The sequence below is a fragment of the Panthera pardus genome, unplaced genomic scaffold, assembly GCF_024362965.1.
Source record: "Panthera pardus isolate Hobbes unplaced genomic scaffold, ASM2436296v1 HiC_scaffold_12, whole genome shotgun sequence".
In the NCBI taxonomy this organism is placed as follows: Eukaryota; Metazoa; Chordata; class Mammalia; order Carnivora; family Felidae; genus Panthera; species Panthera pardus.
The window spans coordinates 29,504,400-29,522,548 of record NW_026526677.1 but is presented as its reverse complement, the minus strand read 5'-3'; the positions used below and the strand labels follow the sequence as shown (position 1 = coordinate 29,522,548).

The 18,149-nt window shown below is 35.3% G+C and overlaps 1 protein-coding gene across 6 annotated transcripts in view; it reads left to right on the top strand.

Annotated features, from left to right (window-relative positions):
- The window catches only part of ELP4 (elongator acetyltransferase complex subunit 4), a 241,832-nt gene that overhangs the window by 154,037 nt on the left and 69,646 nt on the right, over nucleotides 1-18,149 (top strand). The window lies entirely within an intron of this gene.

The following is an 18,149-nucleotide window of genomic DNA, read 5'->3' as shown; positions in this document are numbered from 1 at the left end:
AAAAAAACCTACTTCACTGAATGAGTATATTTGGTACTAAGCAAATATTTATATAAATAAATATTTATTTATATTTCTTTATTTTCCCTCTTTTCCCACCAAAGCCCAAACTCATTGGAATACTTCTTGTATCTTTATGTTCTGTTTAATTTAACATAACATTGGCCACGTAATTCATTTTTAGAACAGCTTATTTTACACACAAATGTGTAGTTTCTTTTTTTTTTAATTTTTTTTTTAACGTTTATTTATTTTTGAGACAGAGAGAGAGCATGAACAGGGGAGGGTCAGAGAGAGGGAGACACAGAATCTGAAACAGGCTCCTGGCTCTGAGCTGTCAGCACAGAGCCCGACGCGGGGCTCGAACTCATGGACCGCGAGATCATGACCTGAGCCGAAGTCGGCCGCCTAACCGACTGAGCCACCCAGGCGCCCCTGTGTAGTTTCTTTCTATGCCATATCTTGTAAATAAGCATTGAGGTGTTTGCTTTTATGGTGTCTTGTGTAAGCATGATAAAACTGGAAAGCTCGGAGGGTTTGTTGTTGTTGTTTTGCTTGCATACAGCTTATGGAAATCTTTCAGGTTTATTATTTTTCTATAACAAGTCAAAATATATGAGGTTTCAAGTGGTTAAAAATATAGCTTAAAGGCCATGTTAAACTACTATAGTGTTCAAGTTACAAAGTACAAATAGTAAAATGAATTTTACTCCAGGATGGAATAAAATAAACACAAGATCTCCTAAATTTCATGAAATACCAGTGAAGTTTACTTTAGTGAATATTTAAACCCATCATCATTTTTGCATGTTCCAAGGCCAAGGACATTTTAAGATTAAAGTTTTAAATGAATTAAAATTATCTTAAAGTATTTTAAAATTATTTACCAAACATCTAATTGAGAATCTGCTGTATGGGAGGCACTGGAGATACAAAAATGAACACATTATTTCCATTTTAAAGAGCTCAATTTAATATTTAAAGGGATTTGTCCAATCTGTATTATGGAGTAAGTTCAATTGCCTAGATAGAAGTTTCAAATTGATTAAAGTAGAAAACACCTCTACTTAAGGACTTTTAACTCAATTCATCTTATAAGCATGGTAGCTTGCTCTTACTAGATACTAGGTAAATGTTTATTAAATGAATGAACAATAAGAATCATAGGATTTAATGTTAAGAATGAGACCTTAGTAGGTGAGTTTTTTTAACCCTTTGATATCAACATGGTTTTGGTTATTATAGGGATAGTCAGAATTTAATGAAGGAGGCTGGATTCTCTGACATTCAGTAGTGCTCTGGACATTCCCACCCAATGAATAATTGTCACATCCTGCACAACTTTGAATGTCTGACTAAATCTACTACAAATATAAATTGGTGTGTCACTTTCTTCAGAAGTGCTGTATATATTCAGTGCAATTCTTATCAAAATTCCAGCAGAACTTTTTGTGGAAATTCTTAAGAAAATGCAAAGGACCAAGAAGGCAACCTTCACACATAACAAATGTAGAGTACTTACACTTCCAGATATCAAGACTTACAGTATTGACACAAGTGTAAATCAATAAGCAAATGTAACAGAAAAGATTTCAGAAACAACCAACACATAAGTGATCACTTGTTTTATGATGAAAGTAACATTGTAGTACAGATGGGAAAGGATGGGCTTCTCAATGAATAGTACTCAGTTAATGAAAAAAACCCTAATCTTGACTCCTCTTTCACACCATTAACAAAATTCATTTCCAGATGTATTGTAGTCTACATGTGAAGCACAAAACAAAGTTTTAGAAACAAACACAAGAAACTTATCTTCATGAGTAGTGTCTAGAATGGGGTGTAGGGAACTTCTGGGATGCTGTTATTAGTCCTGATTTTGGTCTTACTAAAAAATTATAAAATGAGATTTATACACACACAAGCATAAATTGGTACTTTAGGACATAATACTGAAAAGTTTTTTTAAGTAATTATGCAAAAAGGACGTTTGCTCACCTTGTCCATTTTTTTTGTGCCACATATTTTTTTATTACATGGTTGAAATGGGTTTCAATGCAATATGCTCTATTCATGAACAGTGAAATGAATTGCAAATTTTTAACAGAAGAGTTGGAATTTAATAGATTTGGATTCAAACTTTAATAAATTAGTAGAAACATGAAATGCAGGAACTTTAATGAATTTCATTAATAAAGTTTATTTTTTAAACATACTATTTCTTCTTTATATATTTTTAAATGATTTTAGCACATTAATACATTTGTGGCATGAAAATTATTAGAACTGTCTTTTCGAGGGGTTACTGTACAACTTCCTATGGTCTCTCATAATACAGTTTCTTTTCTAATCCCACCTCTAGACTCCACTTATCAAAGCCCACTTGTGAAAACATATATAGATTTTATATTTTAGTAGTCCATAATTTATCTTGTTCTGTTACCCTAATTCAGTTCAGACTATTAGCCACTTTCTATTATCAATCTGGTCTGTTATTATTTATCCTAATGCTAATTTTTGTTCTGGATTCTACCTGTACCATACTTCTGATCTTTCACATTCCTTAGGTTTTTTTGGTATGGAATGGCTTCTAATCTTAATTATCGTAAATGCACACATATTTACTATAATTAGATGCATGCAACTATTGCATCAAGACTTCACTTTCAACATGGATAAGGAAAGGAATCCTCCTCCTCCCAAGAGAGAGCCAGATCATAATGTTATTTCCAGAAAGGATGATTTTGGATTCTTTCCCATGGATAATGGGGAGCCATTTAAATATTTTATGCAAGGAATACCAATCAGACTTGTTTTAGAAATATCACTTGGCGACAGTATGAAAAAATAAATCAGGGTGGATGGCAAGACTGGAGCCAGAGAGTCCAGGTAGGAAAATGTTGTAAGAGTCCAGGTCATTATCACCATCATCATCATCATCATCATCATCATCATCATCATGACCCAAAGGAAAGAACTGCGCAGAAATGAGGTTGGATCAACTGAACTTAGTCACTTGGTGAGGGAGGAAGAGTTTAAGGTGGCTTGCAAATTTCTGATTCGAATGACTTGATGAGATAAATGTCTTTCTCTAAAACAAGGACCATAGGAAAAGGTCCAATGTGTGACATGCAGGTGAAAGTAACCTATGGACATTTGAATGTGTGAATTTGTTCAGAGGAGATACATGGGCTAGAGATACAGATCTGGAAGTCATTGCTATATAGCTGGTAGTTGAAGTCTGTAGGGTAAGAAAGATTAGAAAACATCTTTAGAGTCAGAAGAGGGGAATGCAAAAGAATCCTGAAGAGTGGTCTCATGGAAATTGAGGGAGGAGAGAATTTTGAGGAGAGAAGAAGGAATCATGCTATATGCCTTGAGCAATGAATAGAAAGTCAATTAAGTCATGGATAGAGATGCCTATTATATTTGGCAATATAAGAATCATGGGTGACCATTGACAAAGTTTTAAGGATATGTATGAGGTACAAAACCTTGATCACGTGCAGTTGGTTAAACACTGAATGGATTTTGCAGTTTTGTTTGTTTGTTTTTTTTAAGTGAATGAGAGATGAAGAAATAGAGACAGCAGGTATCAGCTCTGTTCCAGGTTCTCGAATAAGAAAGACAGGAGAAAAAATTAAAGCCAGGGAAAGATGCAGGATGGAGAGGTTTTCAATTCTTTTTGTTTTTTTCCACTTGTTCCTGTATTAAAATGTTGCTTTTTTTTGCATTTTCATGAGTTACTGTTAAGCTTTATGTTTTTCTATGATTAATCATTCTACAATACTTATGTTAGTGGCATAAGTTTTAAAGAATCAGGGTTGACCCAAACCAAATTAAGTATAAATACTAAATTATGTGATTTCCATGAATGCACAGGATTAAGAAATATTTATGACAGAAATATGTAAAATCATGATTGAATAAAAGGAAGAAGTTGACAGCGTGTTGGATAAATGTGAGATATCTTACAAATGATTTTTAAATGAGGCCATCTGTTAAAGCTTGCTGATGCTCTCAGTCTGGAGCAAGAGGTTATTTATGTTTTCACGCAAATCAGGCTTTAACCAAAATACTTTGGAAAAAACAGATGCCTTATAGAAATTCATTATTCCTAAAATAATTACACCCCTCTAAATGTTAACATCTCTTCCTACAAAGAATGGTATTATGCTAATACTGTTTATATATATGAATGTGAAATTATTGTATCATCACTGTAGTGCAATGCGATGGTTTCTCCCTACCCCCACCTCAAACCTCCCCCAGGAGATACATGCCTGGAGATACATGCCTGCTTACCAAGACCAATTTTCTACGTATTTAGCCAAAAATAATTGACCTTTGAAAGTCATAACCCACGTAGTTGTGTTTGAACTAAAATCTAAAGACAAACCCAATCTTTCAGGCATTCTCTCCTTCCAGTCTTTTGGTCTTTTTTTGACACCCCCCCCCCCACCACAGTAAGTCTTAACAGATAGATTAAAGTAAAAGAAATTTCATAATAGAATATAGTCATTTTTTTCATGTTTCATTCATGTTGCAGATGAAGAATTAGTAATATTTTGCTAGAAATTGAAATTCCAGTGTCAATGCTATTTTACTAATATGCATATTCACTCCCTTGTAAAGAGTAAACAGTATGTGCAGAAATGTCTAGAGACAGACATTATGAGAGTCCCTAACTTCTACATTCATGTTAGATTAATTTAAATCTACATAAAAAGAGATCAAATTTATGAGGGATGGAGGGAAAAAAATGAAGAGACTTCTTATTTGCAGCTCTTATTATTACTGGGAGAGCAAGAAATTAGATACAGAATAACATGTTTGGTTTCTTTAATTTATGGCATTTCGTTAATGTTGTCCCTGCATGAAATTCCTAAGGGATATGAAGACCTTGCTCAGGGTTCACCTCAGTATTTTGAGAAGCTTTTGAGCATAAATTCTTTATTTAGAACACTAATACAAGTATTGTTAATTGGTGTCTTCTTGTCCTCTGAGAATGCTTCTAGCCTCAATAGGTTCTTATTCACTTGAAAATAGCAGCTTACCCACTTCTATTTTATATCTTATTTCTCCTTCCTAAATGCTCTTTGGGTGAAAGCGTTTGTCAGAATAGAGGATGGAAGAAGGAGGGGAGAATTACACATGCAAAAGCCCCTGCCGAGCTCCTTGCTCACGATAAGCAGTCTACACCCACTAATGTCACATCTCATGTTCTACGTTCTCTATAAAGTAGTATACCATAGTGATCCAGAGTGAGGCTTTGTAGTCCAATGGCCTGAATTTGAGTAGTGGACCCACCACTTGCAGGTTGGAACCTGTGTGAGCATGGCCAAGAACTTCTCTTGGTCTCAGTCTCCCTCATCTGTTAAACAGAGATAATAACAGCACCTTCTGTACAGCACAGTTGTGAGGATTAAATAAGTTAATATATTCCAAAGGCTTGGTTGGCACCAAGGGTTATATTTGTAGTGGTGGTTTCTCTCACAAAGAAGCATTGCTCTGCTCCTGGAAACCAGAAGTGTTTGCTAGGAAGCAGAATTTCTGGTCTCCACAGTTCTTTATATACTTGCTGTGAGATGGCAGTAAAATATTGCTCTTCTCATAAAGGGAGGAAAAGAAAATCCCATGTGCTTTCACAAGTGTTATCTCATTTAATCGTCAGAATAATTCTTGCAAGATAGATTAAACAGTTTTTACGTGTGAGAGACCTGAAACCTTACACAGATCAAATGGCTACTGGATTACAAAATCAAGATTTAGAGGCTAAAACGCTGACATGTGAGGCATAGCTGTCTTCCTCCCTTTCTAGATGTGCAAATTAAGAGACCTCACCAGTCTAATCCATCTGCCTCTTCTCCCTTCAAGAGGCAGCACATGTGGTAGACACTCAAATGATGCCTGCTCGTTGACCGGATACTTTTTTTCCTAAAAGGAAAATACACCTTTCGCATCTTTAATATTGCAGTGGTTTATTTGTACTAAAGTATGAGCTTCTATGACTGCAGAAAAGTAAAATAGAACTTCATATATGAGACAGTTATCCCACTTCAACCTACATCCCAGTCTCCTAAATAGATTACAAAGTATGAGTTAGTGAGAAAGCATAACTCTAGTAGCTTCCTATCCTCATTTTATTTTGATCTTTTTTATTTCTTAAAAAAAAAAAAATGGCCCTGGAGGGATGCCTGGGTGGCTCAGTCGGTTAAGCATCTGATTTTTGATTTTGGCTCAGGTCATGATCTCACGGTTCATGAGTTTGAGCCTCAGGTGGGTTCTGCACTGACAATGTGGAGCTTACTTGGGATTCTCTCTCCCTCTCTCTGCCCCTCCCCCGCTTGTGCACGTGCATACTCTTTCTTTCTGTCTCTTTCTCTCTCTCTCTCTCTCTCTCTCTCAAAATAAATAAACCTAAAAAAAAAAGAAAAGAAAATGGCCCTGGAATTCTTGCCTTTGGCCAAGAACAAAATTCTTATCTGTTAATAACTTTGTTTGAAAATAGGAACACCAAGGCTCCTGGGTGGCTCAGTCAGTCAGGTCATGATCTCACAGTTTGTGGGTTTGAGCCCCAAGTCAGTCTCTGTGCTGACAGCTCAGAGCCTGGAGCCTGCTTTGGATTCCGTGTCTCCCTCTCTGTCTGTCCCTCCCCTGCTCACAGTCTGTGTTCAAAAGCTCACAGTCTGAAGTTCAAAAATGAACTTCAAAAAAAATAAAATGAAAGTAGGAAAACCATATGAATAATTATTTTCCACCTAAGATAATAATAAAGATAATAATGTTTCCATGTATAAGGTACTTGGATCATTGGGGACTTTAGAGAAAAAATCAAATTTCAAAATAAAGTTATCTTTAACACATCTTTTTCAAACTGACACAGCCATGAGAACACTATTGCTATTTTGCTCCGCTAAATCATGTTTTTGCATTTAAACCCTTTCATGCTTATCCTGCTGATATGAATCACCATTCCATCCATCCTTTTAGCCATATTTATGTCTCTATTCACTGTGCTTTTAGGTATATATTCATCACCTGTATTTATATATTTATTTTGCTTTCCTCATGGCACAGAGCAGAAGACTGTCTCGCTAACTAGTTGTGTAATATAGTTATGTAACTTTGGGAAAGTTACCTGACCTCAGTGTTCCTCACCTTTTAGTCTTTATGTTGTGTCAGCCACTGTGCCAGTTGCTCTGTTTCATTTATTGTCATGTAAATGTAAGGAGAAGCCTAAAAGCTTAAGTAACTTTAGCAATGTTACATGACTGTAAGCAGCAGAGCCCGAATTCAAGTACACTTTTGTTTCAAATACACCTTTGCTGTGGACTACTCACGCAGACTCCCTCCTGTGACCACACTGCCTCTCAAGCATTAACTTAGTGCAGGTTTCCCCTACTATTCACCCTCCATGCACACCCCTGTGGTGTCCCCAGCACACTGCTCTTACAGATGAGAATATGCGATGTCCCACTAAATGGTTGTCATCATTTTTTTCCACCCCAGCACACCTGAGGAATATGACACACTTGCACTAGTGGCTTAACATGGTTTCTCAAAAGATGAGTTTCCGGTCTGGGTGATAAGGAGCAGGTATAGCTTGAAGAATCCTCTCTCTTGGATGAGATCTAAATATGTACTAAGATTCAACAATCCAGAGTGTCTGCAAGACACTACCCTAATCCGCACAACAACTTTGAAGTTAGGTCTCTATCATTTTACTGATTAAGGTGCTGAGAAACAGAGAGGTTAAGTACTTTTCCTGGCTTATTGCCTGATTTTTGCAGAGATGAACCACATACTCAGTACTGGGCTGGTAAACTCCAATTTGGAAGGACACCTGGTTGAAAATTTCAGGACATAAGTTACTACTTCTGCCCCCATTCTCACTTCTTTTCAAGTGTCAGTTTCCTCACAGGCTTCTAAACAAATACCCTGTTGACTTCTAGTTCTTTGCACCAGTAGATGCTTAAGAAATATTATCTGGCAGGCTGTCCTAAAAAAGGGAACACTTGAAACAACTAAATCTATTGACAAGAATGTGCAGTATAGCACTTAACAGTGCAGCCTGTGGAGTCCACCAGACAGACCTGTCCCACCACTTACGAGTTACGTTAATGTAGGCAAGTGATTTCACCTTTTTCCTTGACTGTAAAATTGGGACAATAACAGTCTTAGCACCGTGAGGTTAAACCAAGAAAATGCTGTGAAGTACGTGGTACACATAGTAAATATTAGTCACGTAGTAAATATTAGTCATTACTAGTAATAGTTACGGAGCTAATTGCCTCATGTGCTTTCTTATTGGAAACCTTTTTCATGTAATTTTGCGACTCTTTTCTCAAATCTTCGTTTTCAGGCAGACACTTTGGAAATTATTTTAATCCTTTCAAATACCAGAATACCATTTCGGATCTCCCCAGATTTCCCACATTAAGACTTACGAAGTCTTGACATTAAAGAGCAGCTGTATTTCAAACACTTCAACAAAGCAACTTGGTACAGATAATTTAAATGATACTGTCACAGTACCTTCATTTTTAATTGGTCACTTTTGCAGAACACCTTTTTTTGTTATGTACCGTATGAAATTAAAATATGACTAAAGATGAATTTCTTAATATGTACAGTATGTTTTCTGAGCCTGTTAATTCTTTAACGAAATTAAGGGAAAAATAATGAAGACATGTTATACAGGTACTTAATTTTTTTTAATCTGTGGTAGTACTATGGTAATTAATGCTTATTTTATGCAAACTAGACTATATCTGTTAACGGACACATTACTGTCAAGAAAATATTACTTGTCTTAATTATCAGTAATGAAGCAGGGATAAGCTGCTCACTTAGATATAATATATCTAATGACCTTTTCAGTTAGAGGTTGTGATGAAAGGTATCAGTTTCACAAATTATGCTTCATTCAGCTTCTGGCCTTTGTGTAGATTAATGTTTTGTGGATGAGTTTTAAAGTCAGGCATAAATGGTGTTTGGTGTTTAAAATTGATTTAGTGTCTTGCTTTTAGTACATCATTTTCTCGTTTATAAAGCCTCAATTTTATCTTGAAGCTTAAAAAGATAGTTCATAGTAAATCTAGGACTACTTTGCTAACTGCTAGTGTTCTTTTAACCTTACCAAATAAAACAGTACATATATTTACAATCGTTTAAGCAAAGAACAAGTTTCTTTGTTATTTCTGAATTTAGGACAATAAGCACAATGTTTGCAATGACAGTCTTGAACTAGGAACATAAATATTTATAATACTATTTTTCCTAATTAGATTTCCTGAGATAACACAAAGCTGGTTATTGTGATAGAATTTATGATATCCCTTAATCAGCCTCTTACTGAATAATAAATATCTTATCTCCGGGTATTGAAACATCATTCAAGAACTCAAAGATTTAGCCTTGTATTCAGACCAGTCAGAGAATTGTCCCCATGTTTTATGTAATTAAGTAAGGATTTAAATTTTGGGGGGTGATGCAATGAGGCAATGAAACAAAAAGTGGCTTCCAGATTTAAAGAAGAGTTTCCAAATTGACCTAATCTTTGCATTAAAAAAAGTAAGCCACAGATTTCCATTTCAAAATGTCCTACCTGCCCCTAAACACTGACGTTTTATTTGCTTCTTGCTCCATCGCTTTTTTTGGAATAGCGTAGAGTGATGGGCTGATTCTCCACTCTAGCTTTGCCAAGGAGCAGGAGCCAGATTGGGTCAAAACAGGAATTTTCCCTTGCTACACTGAAACTCTTTCAATTCCTCAAAGGTATATTTATACATGATGTTGCCTTAGATTGGAATTCTCCATTTAACAGCTCTTCCACCCCTTATCACTGGCTTCTCAACCAGCTTAACTTGTATTTATATTTCAAGCTGTGGTTTATTTTTTTATGAATATAATTTATTGTCAAATTGGCTTAAATACAACGCCCAGTGCTCATCCCACCAAGTGCCCTCCTCAATGCCCATCACCCATTTTCCCCTCTCCCCCATGCCATCATCCACCCTCAGCTTGTTCTCTGTATTTAAGAGTCTCTTGTGGTTTGCCTCCCTCCCTCTCTGTTTGTATCTATTCCCTCCCTACCCTTCCCCCACGGACTTCTGTTTAGTTTCTCAAGATCCACATGAGTGAAAACATATGATATCTGTCCTCTGACTGACTTATTTCACTCAACATAATACCTTCCAGTTCCATCCATGTTGCTGCAAATGGCATGATTTCATTCTTTCTCGTTGCCAAGTAGTAATATTCCATTGAATATAAAAACCACATCTTCTTTATCCATTCATCAGTTGATGGACATTTAGGCTCTTTCCATAATTTGGCTATTGTTGAAAGTGCTGCTATAAACATTGGGGTACACATGCCCCTATGCATCAGCACTCCTATATCCCTTGGGTAAATTCCTAGTAGTGCTATTGCTGGGTCCTAGGGTAACTCTATTTTTAATTCTTTGAGGAACCTCCACACTGTTTTCCAGAACGACTGCACCAGTTTGCATTCCCACCAGCAGTGCAAGAGGGCTCTCTCAAGCTGTGGTTTAAAATGTCACTACCTCCTCTGGGCCTTCTCTGATGTATCCACACCAAGTCTGGATTGGATACCACTCATTTGTGCTCTCACAGTGTCCTGTACTTTCTGGATCATAGCAATTATCACACTGCATTGCAATTACCCTTCTACATGCCCACTTCCATAAATATAGAGACCACAAATGTCTTGTTCATCATTGAATCTCTAAAGCCTAACAGAGTTTCTGACACATGGCTAGTGCCCTAAAGCTATTCGGGTGGGAAAGGAGGGACAAAGACTTCATTTCCTGAATATGGATATAACAAGTTGAATGGAATAAGTCTTAAACTGATTTCTCATTGAGGAACAGCAGCTGACTTCCTATGTGACCTTGGAAGTTATCTTATACCCGTAAGTTTTTGTTTCCCCTTCCAGTTTTTGTTTTCTACCTGCAGAAGTGAAAATTGTTTCTGTATCAGAGCTTTCTTCTCAGTTTCTGAAGTATATTGGAGGAGAAAGTCATGTTTTCCTTCAGATGTCAGATTAAGGAGGCTTCTCTTGGAAAATAATTTTTTAAAAATCATCTTACTTTTTTCCCAGGTCTCAAGCAATTGAATAAATGAGCCACCTTCCTCATTTACAAATAAGCCCATAGACTTTTAATGATGTTCACATTCTTTAAATGAAGTATTTGTAGTTATTCTTGAGAACTTTAGGATTTTATTTCTTTGTTTTAGCCTTCAGAATGGTCCTTAAACAACTCAGAATGTAACACATGTGCTAGGTAGCCATGACGGAATTATTGTCTACAGTGTAAATTGTCTAAACTTGTTTCAGTCAAAACGAGGAACTTAACTGCAACTAATCGGGGTCTCGTTAAAAGCAGTACCACTCTTCCAGTTATTAATTATATTATTTTTGTATTGGCAAGAACATTTGATGAGGTGACTAGGGTCCAAGTGATAGGAGAAGAGGTATTGAGAATTGTCCCACTTAGTTTTTTGTTGCTTTTTGTCCAGAAACTTTAGAAAGAAAAAGTTAATTTCAAGAAAAAGACCCATTGAATTTTAGTATGATTCTACTACACATCAGGGAAAATAAAATTTTTAAGGACTTTTGAGGAAAAATAATTCATGAACATAGCCAGAACAGCAGTTTATATTTAACAGAACTAAATGGTCACATTTTCAAGTAAAGTACGCCCTGGCATTTGAACAGCTGTTATATCTAAATCAGATTTGAATACTGTTGTTTAACCTTCCCAGCTGTAGCGGGGGTGGTTTGTTAGTCTAATTCAGTATGAAATATGCATAGTATACTTAAATTTGAAACTTTAAACATACATTTGTATTAAAATGATAAATTTTAGTCATATAAGCCTATTTTAGATAAACCCATTATCTTTCTGTCAGTTATTTATTGTTCTCAACTGTCTTGTATGTTTGAGCATATTTTAAGCAATTAAAATAGCCTTTGAAACTCTTTCCATGTAATTTATGGGGTTTTTTGTTTGTTTGGTTTTTTTTTTAACTTTTGTGTTAGGAATGAACAAAAAAATATACATTTCTATACATATACTTGTAATTGCATTGTTGTATTCATAGAAATATCTGAATTATACTTTTTCCTATATTTCTTCCTACCTAATTCTCTGACCCTAACAGAATTTTCTTTACTAACACAATCATGGAAATAGAATGAGGACGAAGTGGTTGCTGTAGGAAGGCAAAATAAAAGACCAGTACTTCTTGATCTTATAGGACTGAGGCTAAAAGAGACTAAGATCAAAATACATACAACCATGTAACAGATGAACATGGTGAATAAAATTTTTCATAGAGGCCTACTACACTAGAAAATGCTTCTTGATATTTGAAAGAGGTAATTTTGGAATAAACACAAATGCTCATGAGTATACACCACAGGTGCACATACAGATACATGTAGAAATAGACATATATGTATGTGTATGTATGTTTCTTTATGTCTTGCTTAAATAGATATATTACCTAGCTTTGCCTTCTAGAAAGCTTAGAAACAATACCAACTGAAGGAACACCCCCAAGTACCCAGATACTGGTTTCTAAATATTACCCTCACTAGTTAAAAAAAAAAAAAAAAAAAAAAAGAGGGGAGGGGATACCTCTAGGTGAAATAGCTAATTCTAGGGCTGGGGCACAGATAATTTAACATGAGACCAAAACGTAGGGAGGTACTTCAAAGAATGATAGGGACATGAGAAAAGACACAGGAGCCACTTTGAAGAGGACCCTTCTAGGCAAATCTGGGAAATTTGAGCTTCAAAGTAAATAACAGAAGATAACCCACCAAGTAAAATGGAAATCCATGAGTCCATACTGCTATAGATAGATACACAGACAGACAGATATTTGAAAAGGGAAACCTCTTCTTTATAGTAGAACACCAGCTAATAAACATCAAAGGAATGATGAAATAGAAAATTACCATTTGACAACCATTGTTGTGTTCAGTTCAGATGGGAGTGGTCGATGGAGGCTAAGGTGGGTTTGATGAGGAACAGGTTATTGACAGAATCTGAGACTATTTCCCTTATCAACTACTAATCAGTTACAAAGGGAAGAATGGTAACTTTACAATGGAAAACCTGATAAACAACATGACAGCACTCAAGAAATTATAGGTGCTAGCACTTTTTATTTAAGCATTGCAGGAGTCCTTGGCTGGTTCAGTCAGAGGAGCATGTGTCTCTCAATCTAGGTCAGGGTTGACGTTTGAGCCCCACATTGGGTATAGAGATTACCAAAAATAATAATAATAATAAATAAACTTAAAAAAAAAACATTGCAGATGAATTAATACACCAAAGTTAACTGCAATTCTTGTTTGTCTCTGGAGGCTGCATATGAGTTACATCCTAGAGTCACTGCCTGCAGTCTCTTTGTTTACTTGACTTGCTAAACATGACACACACAAAGGATCCTCTGACCCTATGTTTGGTCTCTTAGGGCCCCTTCAGGCTTCCAGGCCTTGCACCAGTGGCCTAGTCAACAAGACTGCCAAGCAAGGGGAACAGAGAATGAAGACAGGCACGCAACATGCTGGTACTTCTGTAGAACGACCTTTATTGTCCAGCTATGCTCAGAGAGCTTGAAACAGCTCTAACACCTTTTAGATTTAGGTAGTAACCTCTTTATATATCCTGTGGGACTGCTAATTTTAAGCAATTAGTATTGATCAAAAAGGTTAACCAGTGTTTTTCGAAGTATTAATATACTATTTTTAACATAACTTATAGACTTAAAACCTGCTTCATTTATAAGAGGATTTGAGGCAGGTGTCTAATTGCTATTATGACCACATTACTGAAATGCAAAATAACTACACAAAAAAGGGACCTCTGAAGTTTGTCTCCTCAATCTCTTTTCTGTAGGCACCTTGTACCTTGTCTGTGATTTATCCAACTGTCTTTGAGCAAGCCTATGGTTCCTCCGGTAGCAATCTGTGCCTGGTACCTCACATCGCATTTCTCAAGGAAACCAAAGTATTTTCTACTTGAAAAAGATGTATTAGTACAATTGTTTCTTTTTCTTTTAGTTAATATGCGTTCTCCTAAAAGAATTCTCAAATTGTTAGAAACTGAAGGCCAAGAACATGTAGGGAAGTAGAAATAACATGAAATAGCTAAATATGTCAACTTTCATGTATTTGCCCAAAAACTTAAAATTTGAAAATATTACCTGCACTTACATAGTCAGCACTCTAACTTAAGCTAGAGCGCACTTCTGAAATCTGATAGGAACAATATTGTAAAGTTTAATTACATTTTATGGCCTATGCCATCTGTGCATTTGTTCTGCTTACAATATTAATAGAGTATCCAAAGAATAATACATTTAGTTTGCAATGCAATCGTCTTATCACAAATGCATCAAAGCAAATTACTCCTTATCATTTCAGATCCTGTCCTAGTATGGTGGATTTTTGTATTTGTTTGAAAATAGAAAAACATCTCAGCTACTAAAAACCATATGTGGTTGATTCAAACAGAAGACACAAAACTCCTGTTTTATTACTTGAAACAAATTCCAGTTTAGATGAAAGAAAATACTATAATTGTTTAATATACAGTAGTATATGACTTAAAGATTATTTACTGAGATCTAAAAATTAAGATTTCTGAAGTCATGTAAATGTACCTATATTTAATTGCTTTATTATTAAGAACTTTAGCTTGAGACAAACAGATAGATTTAAAAAACTATTACTGTATAAACTTGAAACATACCATATCTTTCTATTTGACATTTTAATAATTTCTCCAAAAAAAATTACAAAGGTTAAAATTTCTCTGCAACTAGAGTTGTTATTATCTTAGTAAGTGATAATGATGGTTATGTCTTATTTTTAAAATTTATTCTTTGATGGAAAAAAATAGGCCACCATTATCAAAACATCTATTAATTTCTCTAGCAACAAGAAATATGTATTAAATTAATTTTTGCGATGCTCAAACATCAGAGATATTTGACATTCTGCATGTTAAATTTTCAGAATGCTATATTTTTATACATGACACTACATAATATTTAATACCACATATAAGTTCATATATGAAATATATAACTCCATATACATAAATATATGAGGTAAATCTTACAATTCATGTTAATAGGAATGCTGTCTAATATCCTTGATATTCATTCAACTGAGGATATGAACTTGTCGAAGACTTTATTTTACTAGGTAAAAATCTATTGAAAATAAATTTTAAAAAATCTTTTTATTATGTAAACTCTATCCCCAACATGGGGCTCAAACTCACAACTCTGAGATCAAAACTCACATTCTCTACCAGCCAGGTGCCTCATATTGAAAAAAATTTGTTATGTTCCACAAATATTGAATCATCTTTGTGTGTCATGAGTGTGGAAAATTTAATGGACTCATATCATTTACCTATTTTATAAAAATGTATTATTTTATCATGTGTACTATGATTCACAAATGTTATACAATTCCAGGGTAAGAATTGATCCGTTCTACATTAATTGTTGATGCTTTCTTTTTTCTTTAAATTTTACAATACATGACTAATTCTCTATTAGTTTCTGATTGCTGCTGTACCAAATTAGCACAAGTGCAGTAGCTTAAAATAACTCAAATTTATTATGTTATCGTTCTGGAAATCAGAAGCCCCAAATCAGTCTCTCTAGACTGAAATCAAGGTATCAGTAACTAGTTCCTTCTGAAGGTTCTAGGGGAGAACCCATTTGGAAAGGAAGCTTTTCCAGTTCTAGAGGCTGCGTGCATTCCTTAGCTTATGGCCACATTACTCCAGCCTCTGCTTCCATCATCACATCACTTTTCCTCTGACGTGGACCCTTCTGCCTTTCTCTTAAGACTCTTGTGATTACATTGGGCTTAGGACCATCTCCCCTTCTCAGGATCCTTAACTTAATCCCATCTGAAAAATCCTTTTTGGCATGCGCCACATCTTCACAGGCTTCAGGGATTGAGGACATAGACATCTTTGAGGGCATGAAGGACATTATACAGCCTACCACACATCTTTTTATTTTTTAGTTTTAATTCCTTAAAATAGTATTGTTCTCTTCTGCCACAAGGCCTTTGCACTAGCTATTGAGCCTTCCTGAAATACCTTTTACATTTTCCCCTGCCTAGATAATTCTTCCTGCAGCTCCCAAAGTATTGTATCCTGACCAGGGAAACCTTTTACAACCTCTCTAACTAAATCAGTTTCTTCTTTTGCATACCCTCAACGTACCATGTAATTCTTCATTGCACTCACCAGTTTATTGTTTTTATGTTTACTGGTGTGATTCTTGCATTCACATTTTTACCCCAATATATTTTGTAAGGGCAGTTTATCATTGTTTTTCTTTCCTCCCCTTCTATTCCTATTGCCTCTTCAGTGAATATTTGTGAAAGGAGTGAATCGTCTTTGCACATTTCATATAAAGTTTATTCCTAAATGTTTTCTGAGGCTTTTTCTTTAACAGTTATGAACAGGATCCTTTTTCTGTTTCATTACATTTTTGTATTAATGCTAAATGTTGATCTTGTATCCAGCCACTTTATTGAGCCATCTCATTATTGCTAATCATTTCTCCATTTAGTCTCTTGAATTTTGCAGGTGAATGATCATGTGATCTACAAATGATCGTTGTCTCTCTCTTTCTGATAATTATATATTGTATTTTCTTCTGTTATCTAATTGCATTGTCCAGGACTTGCAGTATAATGTTAAATATGATGGTGAAATTGGACACCACTCTTTGTTCCTAATATCAATATGATTTATTGTATTGTGTTACCATTAAAAAATGAAATTTATTTTAGATATTTGTAGGTCTCATTTTCCAGTTAAAAGATGTTTCCTTCTATTTTCTGGTTTAAGAAAGATTTTTTATATATTTTTTTTAATGTTTATTTATTTTTGAGACAGAGAGAAACAGAGCATGAATGGGGGAAGGTCAGAGAGAGGGAGACACAGAATCTGAAGCAGGCTCCAGGCTCTGAGCTGTCAGCACAGAGCCCGACGCGGGGCTCGAACTCACGGACTATGAGATCATGACTTGAGCTGAAGTCGGATGCTTCCAACTGAGCCACCCAGGCGCCCCTAGTTTATGAAAGTTTTTAATTGAGTATTTCTTCCGCTTCTTATTCTTCCCCTTCAGTCTTTTAACATAATAATAAATTCCCAGTTTTATACCCAAATTATTTCCTCCATACCATTCTCTTTCTTCTCTTCCTTTGTAATGCCTGTTAAACAAATGTTAAAATTTCTAGATCTAGTGTCCATAACTTTTCTCTAATAATTTATTTTCTTTCCCTTTTGATTTATATTCTGGGAGAATCCCTTTATTTTATCTTCTAGTTCACTAATTCCTTCCTCAGTTGTGTCCATTCTGTTCATCAATTGAACTTTTTTTTTTTTTTACAGTCATATTCTTATTTTCTATGTTTTCGAATTGATTCTTTTCCTAACTTCCTATTTTACCCATTTGAGGATATTAATTCTATTGCAAAGTCATCTTTTCTGTGCTTTATAAAATAGTTCATTAGGTATAAGTTTCTTTTGTTGAGTAGCCATGGGTAATTAAATGTTTAAATGTTGAGTGATTCGTGGTTAGGCTTTTTGCATTTTACGTGGATATAGACCATGTATGGGTTTTTGGTTTTGGTTTTGGTTTTTACTATTTCCTGTTTTAATCTGCTTCTAGGATTATAGGGGATGGATTGGCTGTACTCCCAGGTAGAGAATGCTAGTAGTTGTCTTATGGGAGTAGACTTCCTTGTGCCTTGGGGAATTAAGTAACTTACCTGGGGTCATTGCCCAAGTTCTTGAATTATATTTTTTTTCCTTTTTTTTATTAATTTTATTTTTTTTAATTTACATCCAAATTAGTTAGCATATAGTGCAACAATGATTTCAGGACTAGATTCCTTACTGCCCCTTACCCATTTATCCCATCCCCACTCCCACAACCCCTCCAGTAACCCTCTGTTTGTTGTCCATATTTAAGAATCTCTTATGTTTTGTCCTCCTCCCTGTTTTCATATTATTTTTGCTTCCCTTCCCTTATGTTCATCTGTTCTGTGTCTTAAAAGCCTCATAT